The 9675-nt window shown below is 45.5% G+C and overlaps 1 long non-coding RNA gene across 1 annotated transcript; it reads left to right on the forward strand.

Moving 5' to 3' along the window:
- The first annotated feature begins 1871 nt into the window (after nucleotides 1–1871).
- On the forward strand, nucleotides 1872–2284 carry LOC119298690. Its single transcript, XR_005145913.1, has 3 exons — nucleotides 1872–1929; nucleotides 2058–2133; nucleotides 2217–2284. It is a non-coding gene; the product is annotated as an uncharacterized LOC119298690 (long non-coding RNA).
- Nucleotides 2285–9675: the final 7391 nt, after the last annotated feature.

Here is a 9675-nt window from a genome sequence, read left to right on the forward strand (position 1 = left end):
CACAGACACCAAGCAGCAACGTCGACTTTAGCCCCGGTGACTATGCTCGCTGGATTCAGATGCAAAACCCAGAACTGGTGAGTGATGCTATGTACAACCCACACCCAAGATCGAAAGACCATGTCAGCATATTGGTCCCGTGCATGTCTCAGTAGAGTGCTTTTTTTATTTTTCACATATCATGATGCGAATAACCGGGCGTCTACCCGCATTTCAGGCTGCGTCTCCCTTAGGTTGGGCATTGAAAGAGCATAACGCAAAGTGTGTCCACATTGCAAACGAAATGAAAAGGAACATTGCAAACCAAAACAATCTTATTGTACTGGCCAACCAATCAGACCCTTCGGTGGTGCAGGTACTATCGCGCCCCCATGTCATTTGTTCATGTTGAAATCAGTTAGCAGTGACATTGTGCACGCCTTTAAGCATGTGCATGTTGTTGTGCAGGCACACACAATGATGGTGCGCCGTCTAGACTCAACGCCAACATAGTCGGAAGACGGCTGGAGTTGTCATCTCCATCCCCAACGACCACCCAACGCGACCAGTCGGCTGTCATACCCATTGCGGATCAGTTGTCCACCACACCGACCAGATGCCAAAAGCGATCAAGGATAGACGATGCGGTTGGTAATACTTCTCAAACAATACCCCCGCTTTGCATTCATGGTTGTAGTAAAAAAACTATGTTTTCACAGATGCACCACCATTTGATCTTGACATAGACGGCGACAGTGAAGCCAGCACGCCCATCAAGAAAGATGGAAAGGGCAGCCCGCTTTCACCTACAGCGGCAACTAAGGCATACTCTGACAACCTCGTTGGACAACTAATGATGCTCAATGATGAGATCGGGGACACCGAGGGGCACACTGTGTTTGGACAAGTGAATGATATGCCTATTATCAAAACCAAGGTTGCTCACACCAAGTTCACAGAAGACCCATGGTCCAGTAACCGTACAATGTGCACACATGGTGAAGTTGTCCGGAAAGCCATCAGGGACTGGATGCGATCAAGAACACAATTCCACCTATCAAGGTAACCAAAAGCACAAAGCCCCATTTCATTCAGAAAAGCCAACCGTTGTGGCCGCCCCCGCGCCATCGAGCATCCTCTATATCTCATGAAGCTAACCTTGCTGTTTGTGTTAACCCCGTAGGGATTGGGTATCGCACCCTGCCCCGCGGTTTATTGTTGTAAGTGGCAACGCCATCAAGTCTCAAATATGCGACGGTGCTGAAATCGACCACGAGCTCGGGTCCTTGATCATACGTCGGATGGCACAGATGGAGTCACATGCTCACCGCGCCACCCCTGACGAACAATACCGCTTGATCCTCGAGCCCGACTTCTCGGTACGGGCAGTCAAATACATGAGGCTCAAGTACCCGTAGCTTATCCCGTGTTTTTTTTGATGGACTGTTGTTTTTTTGGTTGGGCGGGCCGGGGGCAGTCCCATGCCATTGCAGGAGAAAACACCACCAGAATCATGTCAATACAAAGACAATTCACTCGAGTAGATGTCAAATGCAATATTTCAAACTGCCGGATGGTAATTTTCGAAAAAACTACTCTCTCAGTTCCCCCTTTTACCAGTGGCCACATCTATATTATAACCAACAACGTTGGCACTCTAAATAACTGAATTTCCCGTTTCAACCATTTGTATCAGGTTACCATCCCTGCAGTCATGCAACATGGGTGGTCTAGCTTCAATTGAGACATGATGCACCAGATGATAACAATAATGGATCCAATGGCATACCAGACAGAGGACGCGAACCGAAAAACATGTCTCATGTATGCGGCCGAGAAGCTCCATCAAGCTCTTTTCGATTGCATTGAAGAATTCTTCACCGAGTGGCACTGCGGCCGGACGAGTTGGACGAACAAGACCCCTCTCTTGTCAACCACAACATTTACAAGGTTGGTGACACTGAACCCAAGTAGCCGCCATCTTTTATTGTTCATTCTTTGTTTTTCTTCAGTCACGTGCTTCATTTCCTTATTTTCTCCAACTACTTATCTAACTTGCAAACACGCCCCCAACATAGGCAAGAGAGTGCCATGTGTGTCGTCCACCTACTTCGGCAATTCAAAGGGAACTCGTTGGCGAAACCGCTCACCAGGGTCAGTACTTAATATGAAATCCTTAAACTCGGAAAAACAAGCTAGTATGACCAAACTAATTTCCTGATTGGCCATATACACAGGCAACTATTGCCAATGAAAGGGATTCAATCATCATTGAGATGATACACATGGAAGGCAACACCGCTTCCCTCCAGCTGGAAGGTCTTGACACGGTCGCCAACGCCCTAAACGAGACGGTGGCAGATTCAGGGGTCTAGTCCTAATGTAGTCACGAGGAAACTGAAATAAATAAACACCCCTTGTGTGGTAGAGATCCATTGTGTGTTCATCTCCACATGTTCTACAATCTGTAATAAAATGGTGGTTTTTTTTCACAGTATGCACTAAACTAGATTTCCACAAAACCCACCCGAAATTTTTGGGGCCGTGTGACAGTACTACTTTAAGTGTTTTTGGCCTGATGACATCTGATTTGCAGAACTAGAAGGAATGGTCACATTTATGCCCCGTTGCGCGCCCTACCCTTGTCATACTGTCACACATCTTCCAATTACTGTAGCTTTCCGGCAAATGCATCTGGCCCTTCCCTTTGCCTTACTGTAGCCCATCCGGCAAATGCACTGGAGGGCTGCAAACACCCCCCATCGTGAGTAGAGATATTTGATATGATTTTTTTTCATTCCTTGTTATATGATCACTAAGAGGAAAAGATGGCACCAGAATTGCAACCAGAGGCATTTCTCCCAGAATGCAGAAAACAAGTTGGCTACAGGGCACCACCATCAAAGGGGAATCATCCCAAAAAGTTCTTCCAGAGCCAAACAAAAAAATTATAGAGAGCACATAAACACAGCAGCACAAATACATTAGCCATCGCAAACATTGTCAAGACAACACATCCACCCGGGCAATATTACAATAGCTTATGTCTTCCACATTACTAACCAATGTGCATAATATTACAATAACTTATGTTTTCCACGCTAGTAGCAAATATATAACTGATAAGTTCCATACATCTGGCATACGACGAGCCAATCAACACAAGCTCCCTCGCAATTCATGTGAATTACTTAGCCACAACGAAACAAAAATCATCATGCTTGCAAGTATAAGCAAGCGCCTGGCCTTCTTGTTGGGGCTAACCAGGCCTTCGGGACGGTACTCAAGCTTCGACGCGTCAGGGAAGACTCCCAGTGTTACTTGCCATCATGAGTACATCCCGAAGGAGCTTCTTCTTCAGAGCAACCGAAGCAGCCTGCACACACATAAATATGAATGAGTGAAACTTCGTACGTAAACATTCATAATCCGGCCATATGGTAGATTCCAGACACACACCTCAGTCAAGTTCAGCGGGTGTTGCCCAGGCACAAAGTTGATGATGTGGTGGAGTACCTGCATCGCCGTGTCCGTGCTGCGACAAATAGAGGTTACCCAACATTAGCATACAAGCATAACAGAAAATACATTCTTTCTGATGCAAGCAAAACGCACCTCTCATAGGTACTTGTAGCATGGAAACAATAAGACCACCCATTATGTGGCACCTTCCCCTGCCCCCAAAAAATGTCACCACACTTCACGAATGCATCAAGTAGCTCACCCGCATTCCGTAAGTGTTTTGCTTTCATCCTGCTTTCCCCGGGCTTGGAGATGTTCAGATCAATGATATGGAGAACTCTACACAGGATGTCAAAGACGTACAAACTCCACCCCTGGTCCAGGTACACCACAACCGGCCCCTGTTTTTCATTCTAGTTAGACATACGACCAGCATTCCACCCTTTTCATACACTATAGTACTGACGTAACACATATGGGAATTTGGTAGATGATAAACAGATCACTAACCAGAACGCATGCCACACCAAGCGGTAGCTGATTAAACATTGAGCGGACATCTTCCCTCAGCCAGTATGACTTGGTGTATGCAACTTTGAACTACAAAATTGTAAAAGTCACACCATATCAGGACCAGTGATACTTGACGGTGCAAACAAAACATGTAAAATTACACTACAACCAAACTTACCGCCCAGTCAGGTCCAATGATAAGCCTCCCTGATCCCGGGGGCAGATCCCCAAACGCAGGATTGATTCCAGTCCTTGTTGAGCAAGATGATTTTCTATGCCGAATTCTTCCACCACTTCTTCACCAGTCATCTTCATATGGTACGGCCGCCCATGCTTGAACCACGGCCTGCACATGGTCAAATAGGCATGGTAAGTGAGGAATCCCGCAGCCCAAATAAACAACTGACCAACATGGTCAGAGAGAGCTAGCGGTCACGAGTCCACAAACCTAGATAAATCATTGAATGATGAATCCATGGCCCTAGCATAGAAACGATCGCCTCTTCTTCCGCCCTCCATCTCAGAGATAGCCACTCCAATAGGGTTTGCAATGGAGTAGTCAGTTGCCATCCTTGTGCGCTTACTTGGGGGGGCTACGACAAACCACCCAAGCAAGCTGCTTTGTGATAGTGCTGGGCACACCAAAAGCGGTAATAAAGAGGTGATATCAACATAGAGAGTCAGTAAAACAATTCAAAGGTTCCAACAGTCCATCCAGCATGAAAACACTATGCAGAACAACATTGATATATACATAGTGGAGGGGGGCACGTACGGCGGGAACACAAATCAGCAGTAGGTGCTCTGCCAGGCGATGGACCAATCGTCAGGTTCGTGTCCACCCTGACAGGGTTCATTGGCCCAACAAACGGTGTCCCGTCTATGAAATCCCGAACATCATTTGTCATATTCAGATCAAGACGCCTAGCCACATTACCTAAAAATAAACAGAGACCATGATGCATAAGTTGAATTATTTTCCAACAACAGGCATTTGGACGACCGCCCCACACACAACCTCTCAAAAGTTTTCCAATAGAAATATTACCATTTCCGTTGCTTGTGGAACCAACCTCCCTCAAAGAGGTGCGGCGATTCAAGTCAAGGGTATCTGGGCTGGGGAACGGCCCAAAAAGCATTCTTGCATTAGGAATCACATCAATTTGATCGCCAGACCCAAAACCCCCAACGTCAGTGTGCACGAAAGCTAAGTAATTCACCCAAAAATTAGTTGATCTTCCAACTGAACACTTCTCACTCCAATGGAGTAGCCAAGTACTGATGCAAGAAATAAGCTACCAACCTGAGCCAGCACCAAAGGTGGTCATTACATCCGTGCCAAGCCGCTTCCTTATACTTGGGTTCACCAGCCTAAAGGTTGATGGCCCTGCGAGAAGGAACAAATCAGTTTTTTTAAACGTCTTTCACGGAAGTTACCCAGTTACCCAATACACCAAGTTACAAGACAAACATGCACACACCTACCGCTTCAGGTACATTTTCTTCCCCTTTACCATCACGTGGAACACCAAGTTTAGCTCCTGAAATGAAATCTTTAGACATTATGTATCTTCCACAGAACTAACCAGTAACGCAAAATCACTAGGTGCATGCCAAACATGAACAAACCTGGTGCATCAGGTACATTGGCTTTCCCTTTAACATCATGTGGAACACCAGGGTGTGCTTCTGAAATGAAATCATTGGAGAAGCCACTTATCCAATAGGGAAGATATCAAATGCTCATAGTTTTATATGTTCTTGTATCTCAGAACTCACCATTAGTATTAAGGAAGCAAACCTCACCACCAACCACTTTCAGCTGGAAATCACCAACTTTCGAAATCACACAGCCCATCATCTCATTCACCGAATTGACATTGTTGTCATTACGACTGTCTATCATCACGAGCACACTGGTCATGCAAGACTAAACATGGTTCCTCAAATTCATATTTTCCTCACAAACAGATGACATGTGTGTATGCATGACGACACTCAAATACTCAACCACCTGCATGGAAATTGCACCCCCGGAACACGTTACCACACTAGGGGAACTGAAATGAAAAATGACAGAATCATAGCCCAGCTTCCACATAGTTACAATACCTATGCCTGCCACCCGGGAACACCTGACAACAAAACTATTTTCTCGCTCGGAACGACGCCTGGGTCAGGGATAGTTTTTGTAGCAGAAGCCATGTCCATGGCCGCTAAGTTGCTAGCAGCACCCCGCGCACCGTCAGGCCTAATCTGCAAAGAGGAAACCGAAACGGGCATGAGTATAACGATTACAATATATAAAGCACCGCTGAAAGTGCTAGTGATTGACTAGAGGGGGGTGAATAGGCGATTTTTGTGAAAGTCTTCAAAAAATGTAAGTTTCAAAGACAAACGATAGAAATAAACCTATTATCATGCAGCAGAAGGTAGACTACACTAGGCAAACCATAGTCATGTATTCAATGAAGTGAAAGCACAATGACAAATAGCAGCTAGGCAGTAAGGATCAGGTAGGAAGATGTTGAGAAGCCAATCAGTACACGTAATCACTTAGTGAAGTCGAACGGTGATGCTATCGTACAATGACTTCACAAGAACCAACAGTAAGTAAAGGGAAGGGAAGGATGAAACCAGTGACTCATTGAAGACAATGATTTGTTGGACCAGTTCCAGTTGCTGTGACAACTGTACGTCTGGTTAGGGAGGCTGAGATTCAACTCAGAAGACCTCGTCTTCACCTTATTCCCCTTGAGCTAAGGACACCCAGTCCTCGCCCAATTACTCTGGTAAGTCTTCAAGGTAGACTTCCAAACCTTCATAGACTTCGTTCACCGGCGATCCACAATGACTCTTGGATGCTCAGAACACGACGCCTAACCGGCTGGAGGATTCACAGTCCTCAAGTGTAATAAGTCTTCAGATCACACAGACAAGAAGACTTAAGTGATGCCTAACACTCTTTGGCTCTGGGTGGTTAGGGCTTTATCCTCTCAAGGAATTCTCTCTCAAAGGCTTCGAGGTGGGTTGCTCTCAAACGACAAAAGCCGTACTTTCACTCTGAGCAGCCAATCGTTTATGGTTGTAGGGGGTGGGCTATTTATAGCCACTAGGCAACCCGACCTGATTTGTCCGAAATGACCCTAGGTCACTAAGGAACTGACACGTGTTCCAACGATCAGATTTCAAACACACACGGCAACTTTACTTGGGCTACAAGCAAAGCTGACTTGTCCAACTCTGAACAAGATTCGCTCTCATAGTCTTCACTCGAAGACATAGGATTTTGGTTAAGCATCACTTCAGTCATTCTGACTGGTTTTCTTGGACCCCACTTAACAGTACGGTGGTTCCTATGACTCAACAAAGAAGAAAAAGAACTACGAAAGATCTAAGTCTTTGCGCTCCATAGTCTTCATGCGATGTCTTCTCTTGTCATAGTCTTTAAGGTGAATGTCTTCACACACCACCTTTGACTTCAACGTCTTCATACATTTTTAGGGGTCATCTCTGGTAGGAAAACCGAATCAATGAGGGACTTCTACCTGTGTTATCCTGCAGTTCTCACAAACACATTAGTCCCTCAACTAGGTTTGTTGTCAATACTCCAAAACCAACTAGGGGTGGCACTAGATGCACTTACAATCTCCCCCTTTTTGGTGATTGATGACAAACTAGTTGAAGTTTTCAATGGGGAATATAATATGTGAAATTGTAAAGGATAAGGAATTGTCTTCATAAGTTGCACGGGCTCCCCCTGAAGATGTGCATATAAGTAATTTGCTTTTGGAATGCAAATGCACATGGCAGGTTGTACTTGTGGAGATCCTCTTCAACTTATGATGACAATTCATCATGCATGAAAGGTATGTGAAGATAATGACATGCATAATGAAAAATGGACGTTTGCGAAATGATCTAAGTGCGGAATTTATTGTCGCACATGCGGAATTTATCGTCGCATCACAAAATAGCAAATAAGTAGCAGACGACCATCGAGTTTAAGTGTTACAACTCAAAGAACCAAATGTATCAAAACGAGAGTTGTAAACACTAGGCAAAACATAAAGTAACCGCCCATATGGACCCGCTTGAAGACTATCAAACTCATATGCTTCTCCCCCTTTTGTCAGTGAGGACCAAAAAGGTTTGAAGACATAGAGCATCTACTCGTTCCCATGAAGAGTAGGTGAAGCAGCAGGGTCGTCGGTGGTGTTCGGCGGTGCAGAAGAACTTGGGGCAGTGCCAAGGCGTGCAGAAGTAGGGGGCGGTGAAGTGGCATCATCTTCGTCCTTGATCACTCTGGCATTCACAGTTGCCGCAGAGGAAGAGAACTCAGAGTCTTCAAGAGATGGAGTTCGTCGCAGCACAGTTCTTTGGGGAGGTGTGGAGTCAAACTTGAAACGTTCAGAGAAGCCATCCTCTTGAAGATCATCCTCAGAACACATAAGCATCTGCCCTTTCCATGTACGCCGACAGGTTTCATGGGCAACAAAGGCATTCTTGGTGGCAAGATTGCGAATGCGGTTGACATCCACCAAGAGGCTTTGCATTTGGCGCTTTAGCCAGTCATGATGCCTATCCTGTTTTTGATGAAGAGCAACCAGAAGCTCTCGGTCATTGAGAACACGAGATCGCTTCTTAGGTCGTTGGGCAATAGTGCTTTCAGTGGCTTCAGTAAGGGCACGATGAGGTGCACGTGTAGTACCAGTCAGAGGATAAACACGAGTGACTGCTTCAACTCCTTCAATGTTCTGAGTGAAACTTTGATGCTCCGCATTCTGAAGACTAAGAGGTTCCTTGGCAGGCTCTGGATAAATGGCTTCAACGGACATATCCACATCAGGCAGAAAGATCCGATGATTGCGAGCAGATGGCTGATATGAGATAGCTGAGTGGAGTTTAATCAGCCGCATTATCCATGGAGCGTAGAACTTCAAGCCAAAAAGATCAGATCCTGATGCAGCAAGTTGGCGGATGAAGAAGTCTTGTGCATTGAAGCATTTTCCATGAAGAATATAGAAGACCAAAGTCTTCATTGCACCTTCCAGCTTTGCATGTGGAGAATGTTCTTTGATGGGCCAGAGAGTTCGCCTTATAATGTGATAGATAGTCCTTGGCAGATACTCAAGGTCTTCAACAAAGAACTCCTTAGGATATGCAGCATCTTGTGGCAAAGGCTTCATCATACTGAGCATCTGACTCATGTTCGGTTCAGGCTTCTGAAAGATGCTCTCCATAGCTTCACTGTGAAGTTGACATCCAGGTTCATAGAGATCTCTAGGAGTGGGCAGACCAGTGAGCTCAATGATATCAAAGGCTTTGGCTTCGTGATGAAAATTTCCTGTCATCCACTCAAGGACCCAAGTCTTCAGATCTCTGTTGTAACCACGTATGTGAAGTGTGGCATAAAATTGGAGCAGCAACTCTTCGTTCCAGTGCTCTTGGTCGGTGACGAAAGGCAACAATCCAACTTCTTTGAAGCAATCCAGAGCTTCTTCCAAGCAGGGTAGACCAGTTATTGCTTCGGTGTTAAGACGCATATGAGGGAAGATGCGACCTTGATTGTACAGAATGCATGAGTAATAACTTCGCTGCGGATAGCTGCAGAACTGATCAGAAGATATTCTTTCCCTTGAGTAGGGGTTCTTGGAGCTATTGAAGAAGGTGTTGTCTGCTTTGAAGCCGTTGACATTAAAGGATCCAGGTGCTGATGCA

Source organism: Triticum dicoccoides, chromosome 5A (genome assembly GCF_002162155.2).
Source record: "Triticum dicoccoides isolate Atlit2015 ecotype Zavitan chromosome 5A, WEW_v2.0, whole genome shotgun sequence".
Classification (NCBI taxonomy): domain Eukaryota; kingdom Viridiplantae; phylum Streptophyta; class Magnoliopsida; order Poales; family Poaceae; genus Triticum; species Triticum dicoccoides.